The sequence below is a fragment of the Erythrolamprus reginae genome, chromosome 3 (genome assembly GCF_031021105.1).
Source record: "Erythrolamprus reginae isolate rEryReg1 chromosome 3, rEryReg1.hap1, whole genome shotgun sequence".
Taxonomy (NCBI): domain Eukaryota; kingdom Metazoa; phylum Chordata; class Lepidosauria; order Squamata; family Dipsadidae; genus Erythrolamprus; species Erythrolamprus reginae.
In genome coordinates, this window is record NC_091952.1 from 99,550,702 (window position 1) to 99,569,515 (window position 18,814).

Sequence of the window (18,814 nt, forward strand, 5' to 3'; positions counted from 1 at the left end):
ATACATCCATATATATATATATATATATATATATATATATATATATATATATATATATATAAAACTATTATAACTATATATAGTATTAACTATATATAACCTTCTAATCATCTTAATAAGACCACAATATATATGTCAAAGTGTTGATCTGTATCTGCCTTACTACTCAGAAGGAAATTTGATCCTATGAATGGTCCTATGAATTGTGAGAGGAATTTAAACACATTGCTAAACACATATGTAAAAGAAAGACAGGATTTTTTCAATTATAGTTCTGAGGACATTGGTTCCATTCCATCTTTCCAAAGAGTATTAAGTGTCTCCAAAATATTTCTTGGAAGTATTGTATCATTGCTGATTTTTGTATAGGAGAATTACAAATGAGTCATCCTTTAATCCTGAATAATCTTTGGAACGAAGTCTTCTCTGCCAGTTGAGAACCTGAGTTTCAAACAGAAAATAAAATTATAGGTTGTCGCTTCTTCCATCAGGCAGCACTGACAGATAAAAAAGACTAATGTGCAGAACAAGAAGAAAACAATAATTAAAGAGGTGGGGGGGGCTTAAATTATACAGTGGTACCTCAAGATACGAACCCCTCGTCTTACGAACAATTCGTGATACGAACCCGGGGTTCAGAAAAAAATTGCCTCTTCTTACGAACTTTTTTCAAGTTACGAACGCCAAACCCGAACTTCCGGGTTCGGCATTGGGAGGCTCCTGGGAAGCCCCCGGGCTGTTTTAAAAGGTGACCGCCGGGCTGGGGGGCTTCCCAGCAACCTCCCGAATCCCGAACTTTTGCCGAACTTCCAGGTTCGGGGTTCGGGGGGGTGCTGGGAAGCCCCCCAGCCCGGCGGTCACCTTTTAAAACAGCCGGGCGGCTTCTCAGGAGCCTCCCAACGCCGAACGCGGAAGTTCGGGTTTGGCGTTTGGCTTCCGGAGGCTCCTGGGAAGCCCCCCGGCTGTTTTAAAAGGTCACAGCCAGGCTGGGGCGCTTGCCAGCAGCCCCGACTCCCTGCCGCTCGCCCATGGCCGGCAGAAGATCGCTCTTGCCCGGCTTCCGCGCGAGGCATCAGGTCAGCATTCTGTGGGGCGGGCGGCGGGGAAGCCGGCGGCTGTGGCAGCTGCTGCAGGAGGCTTTCCCCCTCCTCGTCCGCCGCCCGCCCGCCCAGAATGCTGACCTGATGCCTCGCGGGGAAGCCGGGCAAGAGCGATCTTCTGCCGGCCATGGGCGAGCTACAATAAGCTTCCACGCCCTCGCCCGTGCCTGGCGGGAGGTGAAGAGTGCTTTGCCCAGTGCAAAGTTGACAGCAAGCAGCTCCGCAGTCCCCAAAGGAGGCTTAACCCCGCCCCTCTGTCCCACCCCTCGCCCGTATCCGGCATAACTTCCTCCTGCCTATCCCCGCTCTTCTGCCGGCCACGGGCGAGGGGTGGGACAGAGGGGTGGGGTTAAGCCTCCTTTCGGGACTGCGGAGCTGCTTGCTGTCAACTTTGCACTGGGCAAAGCACTCTTCAGCTCCCGCCAGGCACGGGCGAAAGGCGAGGAAGCCTATTGTAGCAGCTGCCACAGCGGAGACATTTGGGGTTTTGGCTGGGGGGGGGGAGGGGAAGGCAGGAGGTCCGGCCCTTCATTTGCCCTCCCAGCAAAAGACAAAGCCGCACAGCTCCGCATCGCCGAAGGAGGCTTAACCCCACCCCTCTGTCCCACCCCTCGGCCGTGGCCGGCAGAAGAGCGGGGATAGGCAGGAGGAAGTTATGCCGGATACGGCCGAGGGGTGGGACAGAGTGGTGGGGTTAAGCCTCCTTCGGCGATGCGGAGCTGCGCGGCTTTGCCTTTTGCTGGGAGGGCAAATGAAGGGCCGGACCTCCTGCCTTCCCCTCCCTCCCCAGCCAAAACCCCAAATGTCTCCGCTGTGGCAGCTGCTACAATAGGCTTCCTCGCCTTTCGCCTGTTTCAGCTTTCCATCCATCCACGTCACTTCGCCGCTAAATCGTATGGCAGCAAACAATCTTTGGGGTTTTCGCTGGGGGGAGAAGTAGGACCTTCCTAACTTCCTCCCCCCCCCCCCAGCGAAAACCCCAAAGATTGTTTGCTGCCACACGATTTAGCGGCGAAGTGACGTGAAGGGATGGAAAGCTGAAACCGGGCTGTTTCAGCTTTCCATCCATCCACGTCACTTTGCTGCTAAATCGTATGGCAGCAAACAATCTTTGGGGTTTTCGCTGGGGGGAGAAGTAGGACCTTCCTAACTTCCTCCCCCCCCCCAGCGAAAACCCCAAAGATTGTTTGCTGCCACACGATTTAGCGGCGAAGTGACGTGAAGGGATGGAAAGCTGAAAACGGGCTGTTTCAGCTTTCCATCCATCCACGTCACTTTGCTGCTAAATCGTATGGCAGCAAACAATCTTTGGGGTTTTCGCTGGGGGGAGAGGTAGGACCTTCCTAACTTCCTCCCCCCCCAGCGAAAACCCCAAAGATTGTGCCTTTCTTTGTTGCGCTTCCACCAGCATGGCCTGGCTGGCAGCGGAAGATGTAACCGAGCTCACGGGGCTGGGCTCGGCTCCCCCTCTTACCAGCCCAGCAGGCAGCCGCCATGGAAGGCTCCGTTCCCTGTCGGCCACGGAGACCGGCCCCGTGGGCTCGTTTACATCTTCCGCTGCCAGCCAGGCAGCGCAACGAAGAGAGGCATTCGCTTTCCTCCCGCCGGCCCCTCAATCGGGCCGGTAGGGAACAGAATGGAACCAGCCCAGAAGCAATAGACGCAGGATCGGGCCGGCAGCAGGCGCAGGGCGAGGCAGCAGGTCTGCATCCTGGGCAGGCGGGCGGGCGGTGGGCGAGGAGGCGCGGCCGAGCGGCGACAGCGGCGGTTCTCCTCACTTCGGAGAGCTTCCTGGGCATGAAAACGCGCGAATCCAACAAGAACGAAAGCCAGGAAGCTCTCCCTGGCGGAGACCGCCGGCCCCTCAATCGGGCCGCCGTGACGGGGACCACTGGCCTGCCTAGCGGGCTGGGAGGGAGGTGGAATACGGGAGGAGGAGGAAGAGGAGGAGGAGGGAGGAAGGAGAGAGAGAGAGAGGGAAGCCGCCCGGCTGTTTTTAAAGGTGACAGCCGGGCGGCAGCGTTTTTTTGCGGTTGTTTTTTTTTTGTTGCACGGATTAATTGACTTTACATTGTTTCCTATGGGAAACAATGTTTCGTCTTACGAACCTTTCGTGTTACGAACCTTTCCCTGGAACCAATTAAGTTCGTATCTTGAGGTTCCACTGTATAGTGTTAGTTGGAAGAAAAATTATTGAAATTCATGCAATGTGTTGCCAAACTGCATCAAGACAGGACAGTAATGCTACTTTTTTGCCTTAAAATATATATTCATCAAGACAATCAGATCCCTGGCTTTTTAAAACAACTTTGCTAACAACATTATGTAATATAGCACATATTTTTATAGCTGTTAATACAGTCTTCTCTGTCTGGCACGATTGTAATACTTGAACTATTACACCTTCAGTTTAATACTTAAACTATTGCACTTTCATTACTAAGAAAACAAATCCCTTTTGTTTACTGTTCATCTTTTCACTTTTGATATATAAATATGGTTTTGACATTAGAGCAGATGAAATTTGACCTCTCTTGTTTTCTAAAATCTTTGCTCCAAGCACTTCTGCATCCCATTTTATAAGAGTTCTTCAGAAATCCAAGGAGATGGTTGGTCTCAATGGACAAGACTAACCAATGAATATTTTAAGTATGATTGTTGAATGATTGGTTAGTAAGTTTTTCTTTTAATTGAATTTACATGATTGTTTTTAAATGTAGTATTAATTGTATTTATATTATTGTTCTGTTTTGATATATGCTGTGAGCCTCCCCGAGTCCTCGGAGAGGAGCGACATGCAAATCCAATTAAATAAATAAAATAAGTAAATGAATAAGTTGGGGCAGCCAAAATTTTTACTGTGACTTATTTTGTGGGTGTGGCTTAATGGTCATGTGACTGGGTAGGAGTGGCTTGCTGGCCATGGGACCAGGTTGGAATGGCTTGAACAATCATCATTGTTCAAGTGAACTGTTAAGTCCTTGACTTACAACATTACCAGCGTTGCTCGCTGGGGTGACAATTTGCTTTGCTTTTCCTGCGTTCTCCTTCCTGGGTCGTCCTCACGCCTCACGCTGGGTAGACAGGCGAATGGGTGCTGCCAGAAGCATAAATACTGCCAGCACCACTTCTACCCACGCCTTCTGCTTGCACCTCAGGTGGGAGGTGGCCGCATGAGGCTGGAGGGGAGCCGGGCAGAAGCGAGGGAAGCTCGTCTGAGGCCAGGAAGGAGGAAAGAGGAAAAAAGCAAGGAGCACAGATGCAGCAGCAGCAGGGAAAAATAGGAGAGCTGAGCCGAGCCCGGTAGTCCAGGAAGTGACAGCCGCCGATCAGCTGGAGCTGTGCACACATCTTTATTTCCGCCGGTGAAACTGCATTCCACCCCGTCCTGCCTGCTGCCCAGCCCTGGGCATACTGTGTGGTACACCCATGGAACACCTCAACTTGGGAGCTGAATTGGTTACTAGTAGTTTTCCAGGGGTAACTGAGGTCAGTTATTTCTCACAGGGCCCTACATGGCACAGAGCTAGTTATTTGAGAGACCATATCTCTTCCATTGTTTCTGACCATCAGGTAAGATCAGATACAGCTGACATGCCTGAATCCCATTTATTAAACAATGTCATCTGATGGGACTTGGAAACATGCCTTCTCTACATAACAGCCTGGCCTCTGTATTCCTCAAAGGTTCAAGTTGGCCCAACGTTGCATGAGCCCAGAAAACCTGGCTCTTTCTCCAAGTCTGCTACAATGTCCTTCCTGTCAAGGACTACTTCAGCTTCAACCACAACAACACCCAAGCACCCAACATATACAAATTTAAAGTAAACCACTCCAAATTCAACTACAGGAAATACGACTTTAGTAACCAAGTAGCTAATGCATGGAACTCATTACTTGACTCTGTAGTATCATCACCTAACCCCCAAAACTTTACCTAACTTTAAACTATCCACTGCTGACCTCACCCGATTCCTAAGAGGTCAGTAAGAGGCATGCATAAGTGCACCAGCGTGCCTACCGTCCTCTGTCCTTATGTTTCTCTCTTACTATCATGTATATAAACATTGTTATATCTTTGTATACTATCAATACGTACTTGACAAAACAAATAAAATAATAAAATAAAATAAAATAATGAAATGAAATGAAATAAAATAATAAAATAAAATAAAATAAAATAAAATATAAATAAATGTGGTTTCCTCTATCAGAAGTTTCTATTTGATCAACCAGACTGATGTTCTTTTTCTATGTCTGATGTTGTTTTATACTATTGAGAAGCTGAATGGCTTTAGAAATGTGAGTTATCCATCAGTCAATCATAATGGGACTGAAATCTGAAGTCCCCTCCTCCTCCCCCAACTAATGTTCCTACAAGAGGAGTAGGTGGAGACCATGACTTTGCTCATCTTGAGCTGCTGCCACAATTGTGGTTTTAACTGGAAAGAAAGGCACAATTATTCAGATCCTTGTCATCTTTCCTTTAGATTACTGTAATTCATTCTGCACGAATTTGTCCTTGACGGCCACTTGGAACATTCCACTAGTATGAAACACAGCCTTACTCATCAATCTTGGTACTCCCATATTATATTAATGCTGTAGGAGTCGAATTGCCTATCGGCTTGTTCTGGAGTATAATTCAAGGTGCTGGTCACTGCCTTTAAATAGATTGCAGCTTGGATATATAAGAAATTTCTTTAATCAGATCTGCCTGCCCAATCCAGTTAAAGAACCTACTAAGGAAGTACAATAGGAGGAAATGGGCATTTTCTATCGGAGCTTTTCCTTCCATTAAACAGTTCAAATTTCTGAGCCAGGAATGGCCTCCAATCCTATGGCCTTCTAGAAAGATTTTTTTTTTGAGGCTCTTTCAAGATTGACTCGAGAGCCATCAATGTAAATCTAGTTTTTAATTTTTATTGCAATTACTTATTGTTTATATTTTATATTAGTGCATTATTATTATTACTATATTTTATTATATATTTTTTCCCGAATGCCATCACACTGTTAACAAATAATTCCCTCACCACTGTCATATTATTCACTAAGGCTGCATTACGATTACTACTAGTTTTTCTCATCATTCCTGTCACCCATCTCCTCCCACTTATGACTGTATGACTGTAACTTGTTGTTTGTATCCTTATGATTTATATTAATATTGTTTCCTGATTGCTTATTTGAACTCTATGACAATCATTAAGTGTTATACCTCATGATTCTTGACAAATGTATATTTTCTTTTATATACACTGAGAGCATATGCACCAAAGACAAATTCCTTGTGTGTCCAGTCACACTTACAGTAGCCAATGAAGTATTCTATTCTATTCTGTTCTATTCTATTCTATATATTGTAAACTGCATAGGACCCAGTTGAAGATATATACATTTTTTAAATGAAATAAAATGCCTTTGCAGAACATTGTATTGTCCAAACCCTACAAAATGTGTTTTATTAGAAGCAGTAGTGGTATCAATGAAACATATCAACTATGGGAAAGTTATATTAATGTTGTTTCTTGATTGCTTATTTGAACTCTATGACAATCATTAAGTGTTATACCTCATGATTCTTGACAAATGTATATTTTCTTTTATGTACACTGAGAGCACATGCATCAAAGACAAATTCCTTGTGTGTCCAGTCACACTTACAGTAGCCAATGAAGTATTCTATTCTGTTCTATTCTAGTCTATTCTATTCTATTCTATTCTATTCTATATATTGTAAACTGCATAGGACCCAATTGAAGATATATACATTTTTTAAATGAAATAAAATGCCTTTGCAGAACATTGTATTGTCCAAACCCTACAAAATGTGTTTTATTAGAAGCAGTAGTGGTATCAACCAAACATATCAACTATGGGAAACCCTCTGTCCAACTACTCTCAAGCCATTTGGGTATAAAGCTACGCACCTCTATTCAGAAGTAAGCTGCATTTAATTGGACCTCTTTTGCTCTAAAGGTAATGTTTCCCAAAGTTAAACTTCATTTTGATCACAACATGAGCATCTACGTCACTTTCTTGGCAAAATTAGAGAAGTTATTTGCTGTTGATTTTAGAGATGGGAAGGAGGTATTTTTTCCACCACCTAGTCTAGCCTAGAGGCCTGGCATGTCCTACTGGTTTCCCATCCAGCTACTAACTTAGGCTGATGTTGCAAATTTGAGATTTTAAAAGTTGGCCAGTGCCACACCAAAAAAGCATGTCTATCGGATGATTGTCTTAAAAGCTGTAGCTGAATATACACAACCACATTCAGAAGAGTAGTCTGGTCACTGCAACCAATTCACATACAACTGTTAAATTTGCCTTACTTGAATTGTAAAAATATATAAATCCAAGATCAGGATGTAGAAACTTAAGTTCCCGTTTGGCTAGAAAAAAATTAAATTTCTTCTCAAGCTTCTCAATTAGTCAAATACATTCAGCAGATATTATGTGTGTGTGTTTGTGTGTGTGTGTGTTATTCCAGGTCTTAGGACATTTTCACACTTGCGATATTAAAAGTGCTTTTTTTTTTCATTTTTTGCATGTTAACTTTAAATATATGTGTTATCTTTCACCGTTTCACTTGGACCTGCATTTAATTTGTGGTGTTTATTTTGGGTACGTGGTAATACTGCCACCAGGATTTTAAATCATTTCAGTCAGTGACTGGGTCCCACACATTAATTAGCACAATATATTAGCATGCAAAAATAGCAATTAAACCACCTATTTGTCACAAAGGTCACATGTCGAGCATTTATTTAAATCATCATTAACTTTTCCAACACCCAAAGTGTCAGCAAATGTTTGTGCAGGACTACAGTCAGGTGCCTAATTACACAATGTTTCTGCAATGCCAATTAAATGAGTACACTGCACTGTCTCACTAAGTAGCCGTAGAAATATGAAAAGACCATTTACAGAAAAGAGAACAAAAATTGGGCAGGAGACTTTAACTTTGTGTTGCTCTTTATCCTGTAAGAGAGAAATTTGAAGGTATCTACTGTTGTCTAATAATGTGAAGGGTGGTAAGATGGGAGGGTTTCTCCTAAAGTTTACCACCACTTCAGCTTGCTTTATCCAGTGATGTTTTTGAGAGTTTTCCACATGTTTGCGGGTTCATTTGTTGAGAACTGATTCTTTAGCTTTTCAGAGTAGTTTCTTTTTACTGCTCTGACCTCCCTTGTTAATACATTTCTGGACTGATTGTCCATGGATCCCTTCTGACCTTGTTTCTCTCCTGTAGACCCCCTCCCCTATCATGGATTTGTACCATGTTTTGTGTTGTGAGCCGCTCCGAGTCTCCGGAGAGGGGCGGCATACAAATCTAATAAATAATAATAATGGCCCCATTACCGCTGTCAAAGATTACCAGATACACAGGGATGGGTTCTAACTTACCTTGCTCCCGATTCGCTTCCTCCCGCACCGCGTGGCCACGCCTCGTGGGTGTGTCCCTGTGTATGGGCAGTGTCAAAAAATTATTTAAAAATCCCCAAAAAGGCAAAAACAATATGGCAATGCATGTACAATGCCTCAAACTCATATTCTGCGCATGCACAGAAGGGGTAAAAGGGGGAGTGGGAATGCCCCCAATTCCCCCCCCAAAAAAATTCTAAATTTATTCCCCCCAAAAAAGATGGAGGTGTCCATGGACTGGCACCAACAGAACCGGTTCCGTGACATTATTGTGACATAGCAGCAGCTTGCCATCAGTTCTAAAGAACCAGTGCGAACCCACCTCTGCAGATATATACTTGGCTTGTAAACAGAGTATATATTTTTGTTTATGGTATTCTTAATAATGCAGTTTACGATACACGATTACATGCAACATGTTACTCTTAACATAATTTATTAGTTTAATTTATTAATTTATGAGTCAATATAACCCTCAGGACAATAACTGATGCCTTTTCTGGTGTCACCACGACAGCATTTGCAGTGTAATTGCTTTTCTGTAGCTCCCTCAGCTTGTGTGTAATGGGTGTTGTGTACTGTGTACCAGTGGCCCATTTAAAAGATCCAAGACCTCCCCTGGGGGCCATATGGCCTCAAGAACCAGTGGTTTAAATGACTTGAATATTTTAATTGTGTAACATCAATTGGTAGGGAGGGATGTAGATGAGAGGAGAGAGGGTCCTTTTGTGTCCTGGAAAGCAGATTTATTATTTCTGAGAGTATGGTTTAAGAGGCTCAGTTCCATGAGATTAAATTTGATTGGGTATTATGTTGCTTTACATGGGAGGCAGAATTGATGTTTTAACTGAGCAGGTGTTATGAAACCCCATTGTCCACAAAGTGCATATTTTCAACATGCAAAGCACCAAGGCTTCACACACCTGCTCATTTTTAAAGTGATGTATATAATAATTTACACACACACCCTCCATTTGTCCATTTTGTTATGGCTACAAAAATAAATGGTGCCTTGTGAAATTGGAGTAGAATTTAATGAATATGTTCCTCAAAGACAAGGAGGGACAACAGTTTCTTATTATACTGGGAGTGTACAGAAAAATGGAAACACTTGACTTTTTGGCATCATAATGTTTGAACATGTTCAAATCAATCAAAACCTGACATATTTTAATTTTTTTGTTTTTTAAAAAAAATATGTTATTTGATATGTTTTTTAAACTACCTTTTTTTTTTACAGAAATTTAAGGAAATTGGTTATAACCTTCTAGAAATGGCAGACCTCTCAGACTTTCAAAAAGGCCAAACTGTTGGTGCTCGAATGGCAGGTGCTAGTGTAACAGAAAGTTCCCAAATGTTTGGCGTTTCAAGAGGTAATGTATCAAAAGTAATGACTGCTTTTGAAAGAGAAGGGAAAACGTCCTTAGCCAAGCACAGGTCTGGTCAAAAGTCGAAGTTGTCTGAGAGAGACCGTCGGACTCTAAAGCGAATTGTTAGAGTGGATCACAAGACCACAGCTCCTAAAATCACTGCAGAGCTCAATAGACACGTACAGAACCCAGTTTCCACAAAAACTGTTCAAAAGGAGCTTCACAAATCTGGATTCCACGGAAGAGCTGCAATTAGAAAATCTCTGCTCTCAAAGACAAATGTTTCAAAGCATTTAGAGTGGTGTAGAAACCCCCAGAAATGGTCCCTCGAGCAGTGGCAAAATGTGTTTTTCTCTGACGAATCATCGTTTACCCTTTTTCCGACCTCCGGCTGTGTTTACATCTGGAGACAGCCAAAAGAATCATTTCATCCAGACTGCCTTCTCCCAACCGTCAAACAAGGCGGGGGTTCAGTGATGATCTGGGGTGCTATTTCTTGGAAATCTGCTGGGCCAATTATTTCCCTTCATGGAAGAATTAACAGCCATCACTATTTAGGACTTTTGGCCGACCAAATTCATCCTATGGTTCAAGAACTGTTTCCAGAGGGGGATGCCATATTTCAAGATGATAATTCACCAATCCATAGAGCAAGAAGTGTTAAAGAATGGCACAAGGAACATTCTAATGAAGTTCAGCATCTCATCTGGCCACCACAATCACCAGACCTCAATATTATTGAGCATTATTGAGGTAGAACCTACCCCTGGACTGTATACCTCATAACAGTATAAAGATAGTCCTTACTTAGCAACCACAAGTAGAACCAGCAAGAGGGAAATGATATGACTGTCATGGACTTAACAATATTAATTCCCACTTGGTTGTCAAGCAATGCGTGACAATCATGGGAAAAAGAACATCATGTGACTGCAACATAGAATTTTAATTCTACATTTACCATGAACTCTGTCTGTAGAGATTCTCAGTCATCCAGGTCATAGTTGCCTCAACAAAAGGCAACTGGACTGTTTTTTCCTTGAGGAAGGAGAAGACATTTTGCTTGTATTGCATTGGCAGTTCTGTGTTAGCAAAAACTTCAGAAGAGAAGGATTTAGGGGTAGTGATTTCTGACAGTCTCAAAATGGGTGAGCAGTGTGGTCGGGCAGTAGGAAAAGCAAGTAGGATGCTTGGCTGCATAGCTAGAGGTGTAACAAGCAGGAAGAGGGAGATTGTGATCCCCTTATATAGAGTGCTGGTGAGACCACATTTGGAATACTGTGTTCAGTTCTGGAGACCTCACCTACAAAAAGATATTGACAAAATTGAACGGGTCCAAAGACGGGCTACAAGAATGGTGGAAGGCCTTAAGCATAAAACGTATCAGGAAAGACTTAATGAACTCAATCTGTATAGTCTGGAGGACAGAAGGAAAAGGGGGGGACATGATCGAAACATTTAAATATGTTAAAGGGTTAAATAAGGTTCAGGAGGGAAGTGTTTTTAATAGGAAAGTGAACACAAGAACAAAGGGACACAATCTGAAGTTAGTTGGGGGAAAGATCAAAAGCAACGTGAGAAAATATTATTTCACTGAAAGAGTAGTAGATCCTTGGAACAAACTTCCAGCAGACGTGGTTGGTAAATCCACAGTAACTGAATTTAAACATGCCTGGGATAAACATATATCCATTGTAAGATAAAATACAGGAAATAGTATAAGGGCAGACTAGATGGACCATGAGGTCTTTTTCTGCCGTCAGTCTTCTATGTTTCTATGTTGTTGCCTCAAACAGTCCAGCTGCCTTTTGAAAAGCACCTTTGAAACATCCATCCACAAACTCTGCTTGTCACAACTCAGCTGGGAAGCAAACAAATAGCACTGCAACAGTTATAAGTGGGAGGATTGATTGCAAAACTGTTTTTATTTTTTACAGGATCATAAGTTGAACAGTCATTAAATGAGGCAGTTGATAAGCAAGAACTACCCTGATATACTCCTTTTTTTTTTTAGAATTCTCCCTACATTTAATATAGTAGGCTGAAGTTCAGGAAAAATGTTGCCATAATAAATGTGTTAATTTTCGTCATAATATTCTTTGTTCTTCCCAAATGCTATGGCTGCAAATTAGGAAATATCTTTGGAAAAGCTTTTTAGGGGAAAGAGATGCAAGTGAACAACATTTTAATTGAGGAATGGCAATGAGGAAGCACAGCAATGGAAGAAATTAAGAACAAATTAAAAGAGCTCCATGAAAATAGAGAAAATCTGAGCATATTTCCCTTAGTGACATCCGATTCTCTTACTCTAATGGACTTCCCAGAATTGCTAGTTGCTAATGCTAATAAGGAAAAATTACATGCAATTTTCACAACAGCTTGCATTCATTGCAGAGAACTCACTTTCTGAGGCTTGTATTGGGTATGGGTATAAAATATTAGTCTTTACTGTAACATTTGTCTTTAAGAAGTGATTTTCTCCCTTCCTGACACCAGCAAAGGGCAAATCGAAATGTTCCTTTGACTGAAGTGTCAGCCGGGAGATGTGCTTTCTGTAATGAGGTTCACCTGCTAATCTTATTTCTCAAGAAACGTTAAAATGTTATTTCTGGGAAGAGAAAACATGAACCTGAGCATTAATTGAATCTGGGCCAGTTGTCTAGTTCTCGGGTGTGACAGGCACAGCTCCAGGGAGACACCTGGTGATCAGTCTTGGCATGCTCCTATTAGCTAATCCAGCCAAAAGCTAGTTTCCCAGCAAAGGGATTGATCAAATTACGGTCAATTACCTTTTGAATATATTTTCACTTCACCTACAATGACTTTATCCTTCCAATATGCTTTTTGTTTGGATATGCGTTCCAGCCTTTGCTTCCTCTATAATGAAATTTCTAATTGCAGTGTTTTAAGACAAGCAGCTGGTCATTTGCACAGCTTTACTTTCCCAGCAAAGCAGAAGTGCTTTGGGCCCATTCACACATACACACACACACACACTAATCTTTATAAAGACACAGAGAGATTGTAAGCCTAGGATGGGTCATGTTGTGGAAATTTTATATTGAGTGAGCTGTAGCAAAGGACAAGCCAAGCTCCCATTTATTTATCTATCTATCTATCTATCTATCTATCTATCTATCTATCTATCTATCTATCTATCATCTATTTATTTAATTTGTATGCCACCTCTCTCCGTAGACTCAGGGTGGCTCACAACATGCACACAACATGCCATACATAAACAATATTCCCCCATGCCTGACGACAGAGGTGGGTTTTAAGGAGTTTACGAAAGGCAAGGAGGGTGGGAGCAGTTCTAATCTCAGGGGGGAGCTGGTTCCAGAGGGTCGGGGCCACAACAGAGAAGGCTCTTCCCCTGGGACCCACCAAACGACATTGTTTAGTCAACAGGACCCGGAGAAGGCCAACTCTGTGGGACCTAATTGGTCACTGGGATTTGTGCGGCAGAAGGCGGTCCCGGAGATATTCTTGTCCGATGCCATGAAGGGCTTTATAGGTCATAACCAACACTTTGAATTGTGACCGGAAACTGATCGGCAACCAATGCAGACTGTGGAGTGTTGGTGTAACATGGGCATACCTTGGGAAGCCCGTGATTGCTCTCGCAGCTGCATTCTGCACGATCTGAAGTTTCCGAACACTTTTCCTTGAATATGGAATAATATTAATATAAATAATATTAATATTACTTAAATATCCATACCTGTTTTTTTCTTTGTTATTCCAATCATCTTCAGCATTACAGGTACTCTTCAATTTACAACAGTTCATTTAGTGACCATTTAAAGTTACAACAGAACTGGAAAAAATGACTTATGATTGTTTTTCACACTTACGACCATTGCAACTTATGACCATTGCAACTGCCAAGTATCCATTTGGCCATGGGATCAAAATGGCCATTTGGATGCTTGGCACCTGACTCATATTTATGACAACTGCAGTGTCCTGGAGTCATGTGACCACTTTCTCACAAGCAAACTCAATGGGAAAATCAGTAAACTGAGGAACTCCAACATAGCCGCTTCACTAGCATTAGATCTTGACAACCAACTTTCAGAACTGCAGTTATTCTTATTCTTATTTATTGGATTTGTATGCCTCCCCTCTCCGCAGACTCGGGGCGGCTAACAACAATGATAAAAACAACATGTAACAATCCAATTAATAAAACAACTAAAAACCCTTATTATTAAAACCAAACATACACACAAACATACCAGGGAAATGCTGAGAAGGACTGGGAATGCTTCTGGGATATTGTTCACTCTTCTGCACTAAAGGTTCTTGGACCCTTACAGAGGAAACAGCAGGACTTCATCATGCTCATCAAAACAACCCATCATCAACAGCTAAGAAAAATGCCCTCAATAACACTCGCAGGACTGCACAGAGTAAGCTTTGCAAGATGCAGTGCCAAAGCATAAGAAATTCAGAAATTTGCTGATAGAAACAATTCCAAACAATTCTACGAAGCCCTCAGATCCTTGTGCAATTCTCAGCCCTCAGAGAGCTGCCATCTACTGGGCTCGGGTGGTACAACTCTCATTACTGAGAAGACTCTGATTCTACAGTGTTGGACTGAGCGCTTCCAATTTGTACTGAACTGCCCATCTTCCATCAGCAACAAGGTGATTGACAGAATGGCATTCTACAGCCTGGACGCCCCATCATCAAAGACTAAAACCTATAGGCCATCTGCCTGCTGTCCAGTGGCAAGGCCCCAAGTCTCTAAGGATGGTGGTGCAGTGCTTGTTGACCAACTTATTCAGCTGTTCCAGTCCTTCTGGAATCAATGATCCATTCCTCAGGAACTGAAAGACGCATCCGTTGTACACCTCTACAAGAGAAAAGGGAATCAATAGGTCTGTGATAATCATAGAAGAATATCACTCCTTTCCATCACAGGCAAAATCCTGGCATGAGCATTGCTGAATAGGGTTTATTATCTGAAACATATTACAGTTCCTGCAAACAAAGTAGTACTGTGGACATGATCTTCACAGCCCGACAGCTCCAAGAGAAGTATCAAGGGCAGAATCATGAATCAGTGCTAAAGCCCACTGCAACAATATCGCCAAAAAAGCTTCTAGAGTTGTTAACCTGATCCTATGCAGCTTCAGCTCATGCAATCTCACACTACTCACAAGCATAGTTCCCTCTAAGCTGAGCAGTAAGCAATTGCTCACTTAAAAATCATCATCAACTCAGAGTTTTCCAAACCTGCCCAGAAGCCGAGAGGGAAAGAGTGAGAGGGAAGGAGAGAGAGGGGAAGAGAGGAAGAGAGAGAAACAGATAGAAAAAAGAGAGGAAGGAAAAGAGAAAGAAAAAGAATGGGAGTAAGGAAGAGAGAAAGAAAATCAAAATCTAGTTTGAAACTAGCTCAACTATTTAAGTGGCATTTTGATATTGATAGAGTTGCCCTATTATGAGCTCACTGTTATAGACACACAGCACAGTATTTTATTTTGAAATTCTCTGAGGCAAAACAGGGTGGGTTTTTTGTTTGTTTGTTTGTTTGTTTGTTTGTTTGCTTATTTGTTCATTTGTTCATTTGTTCATTTGTTCATTTGTTCATTTATTCATTTATTATTTCTGTGCCGCCCAGTCCCGAAGGGACTGCCGCTCAGACACTATACTTTTCCGCACCCCCCCCAAAAAATTAGAGGGAACACTGCTCACAAGAGCCTACAAAACTTTTGCCAGACCCATCCTAGACTACTGCTCATCTGTCTGGAACCCATACCACATCTCAGACATCAACACCCTTGAAAATGTCCAAAGACATTTCACCAGAAAAGCCCTTCACTCCTCCACTCGAAACAGAATATCCTACGAAAATAGACTAACAATCCTGGGCCTAAAACACGATTTGAGTATTGCCCACAAGACCATATGCTGCAACGTCCTACCGGTCAATGACTACTTCAGCTTCAACCGCAACAACACAAGAGCATGCAACAGATTCAAACTTAATACGAACTGCTCCAAACTTGACTGTAAAAAATATGATTTCAACAATCGAGTTATCGAAGCATGGAACTCATTACCAGACTCAATTGTGTCAACCCCTAACCCCCAACATTTCTCCCTTAGACTCTCCACGATTGACCTCTCCAGGTTCCTAAGAGGCCAGTAAGGGGCGTACATAAGTGCACTGGTGTGCCTTTCGTCCCCTGTCCAATTGTCTTTCCTTTCTTTCACCTATCATATATATTCTCTTCCTTTCATATATCCTCTCCTCTAAGTTCACTTTTACCCTTATATATATTACCACATGTCTATTTTTCTTCCTATGTATTTGTGTATTGGACAAATGAATAAATAAATAAAAATAAATGAATCTTCATGGATCTCACCAAGGATTTTGACACTGCCAGTCACAAAGGTCTGTGGTACATCATGTCAAAGTTTGGGTGCCTTGATAGATTCAACCTGATGGTACTTCAATTCCACGACAACAAGATGGCTTGTGTTCTGGATGACAGAGAAGTTTCAGAAGCCTTTCTGGTCATAAATGGTATCAGGCACCAACCCTGTTCAGCATAATGTTTTCAACCCTGCTGTCAGACGCCTTTTAGAACAGTTGCTTGGGAGTCAGCCTGATATACACAACAAGTGGGAAACTGTTCAACCTGCAAGGAGTCCAGGCTGTCACCAAGATAAAGTGTTGGTTATGACCTTTAAAGCCCTACATGGCATTGGACCAGAATACCTCCAGAACCGCCTGCTACCGCACGAATCCCAGCGACTGATAAGGTCCCACAGAGTTGGCCTTCTCTTGGTCCCGTCGACTAAACAATGTTATTTGGTGGACCCCAGGGGAAGAGCCTTCTCTGTGGCGGCCCAACCCCTCTGGAATCAACTCCCCCTGGAGATTAGAACTGCCCCCACCCTCCTTGTCTTTCGTAAACTACTCAAGACCCACCTATACCACCAGGCATGGGGGAGTTGAGACACCTTTCCCCCAGGCTCTTTATATTTTATGTTTGGTATATATATGCTTGGGCTGTATCAGTGAAGGGCTGCCCGTCACTGGTGCTACCAGCGCACTCCTGGTGACGGGTGTGGGCACAAGATTCAGCTTCTGTGCATGTGCAGGAAGCAAAATCCCATGCGAGGACATTCTCGCATGCGAGATTTCATTGATTATTGCCAATTTCTTTGCTTCCGGACATGTGTGGAAGCAAAATACCCACCGATAATTGGTGAAATCTCACATGCACAAGCATCCTCGCATGAGATTTTGCTTCCTGCACATGCACAGAAGCTGAATCTTGTGTGGGTGGGCACATGCACACATCGGGAACACCGAGATGCATGTGCATATCATTTTTTCCAACCGGGACTACGCACCTGACTGTTCTGCCTGCAGCCCATTACCTGACTGTATACAGGAGGCATGCTAGGCAATTGAACCACTTTCATGTGACCTGCCTCTGCAGACATCTGGGGATCCAGTGGCAGGACAAGTGATACACAGAAGTCCTTTTCAGAGCAGACCTGCCATCAGTTTACACCCTGCTGGTCAAAACCCAGACATTGCTCATTGCTCACAGTTACTCATGCCCTCATCACCTCGAGGTTCGATTACTGCAACGCTCTCTACATGGTGCTACCTTTGAAAAGTGTTCAGAAACTTCAGATTGTGCAGAATGCGGCCGCGAGAGCCACCGTGGGGCTTCCTAGATTTGCCCACGTTTCTGCAACGCTCTGCAGCCTGCACTGGCTGCCGATCGGTTTCCGGTCACAATTCAAAGTGTTGGTAATGACCTTTAAAGCCCTACATGGCATTGGGCCAGAATACATCCGGAACCGCCTTCTACCGCACGAATCCTAGCGGCCGATAAGGTCCCACAGAGTTGGCCTTCTCCGGGTCCCGTCGACCAAACAATGTTGTTTGGCAGGCCCCAGGGGAAGAGCCTTCTCTGTGGTGGCCCCGGCCCTCTGGAATCAACTCCCTCAGAGATTAGAACGGCCCCCACCCTCCTTGTCTTTCACAAATTACTCAGGACCCACGTTTGTCGCCAGGCATGGGGGAGTTAGGATATTCCTTCCCCTAGGCCATTACAAGTTATGTATGGTATGTTTGGTTTTTATAATAAGGGTTTTTAGTTGTTTTATTAAATTGGATTATTACATGTTGTTTTTTATCATTGTTGTTAGCCGCCCCGAGTCTGCGGAGAGGGGCGTCATACAAATCCAATAAATAATAATAATAATAATAATGCTGGGCAGACCATGTTGCAAGGATGCCAGACCACCACTTCCCCAAACAGCTCTTCTATGGTGAGCTGTCTCAAGGAAAATGATCACATGGGAGGGACAAAAAAGCGATACAAAGACACACTGAAAGCCTCTCTCAAGTCCCTTGATATTGACACCTCTTCCTGGAAACTCTGGCACACGATCGATCGACCATGGTGCTTGTTTATTCACCAACACTGCCAGACAATTGAAGACAGAAGGACAACCAAGAGAAGCAAGCACTCCGCAAAGCCAGAGCTACAAATGTTACAATAGTGGTGCCCACACATCTGCCCAACATGTGGCAGAACATTCTGTGCATGTACAGGTCTTACCAGCCACCTGCAGACACACTGTGGACAGGCCACAACCTGTTAGATACCAAGATTGCCTTTGAAAATGATGGACAAACATCATACTTTTGTCTTAATAGGAGTATGGGTGGTTCATTATTCAAATATTTCTATAGACCAAATACTGTATAAGTTTTCCTATTTCTGGGATCTTGCTGTTTGTGGAGCTTGGTAATCCATTCCTTAAACAAAGTGTTTTGAAGGGTATCAGATTTGAAGAAAATAAGAATGACTGCTAGGATAAAATTGAGTTTATCAAGAGCTAGGGCTAACAGAAGAAAAAAGCTATTGTAAT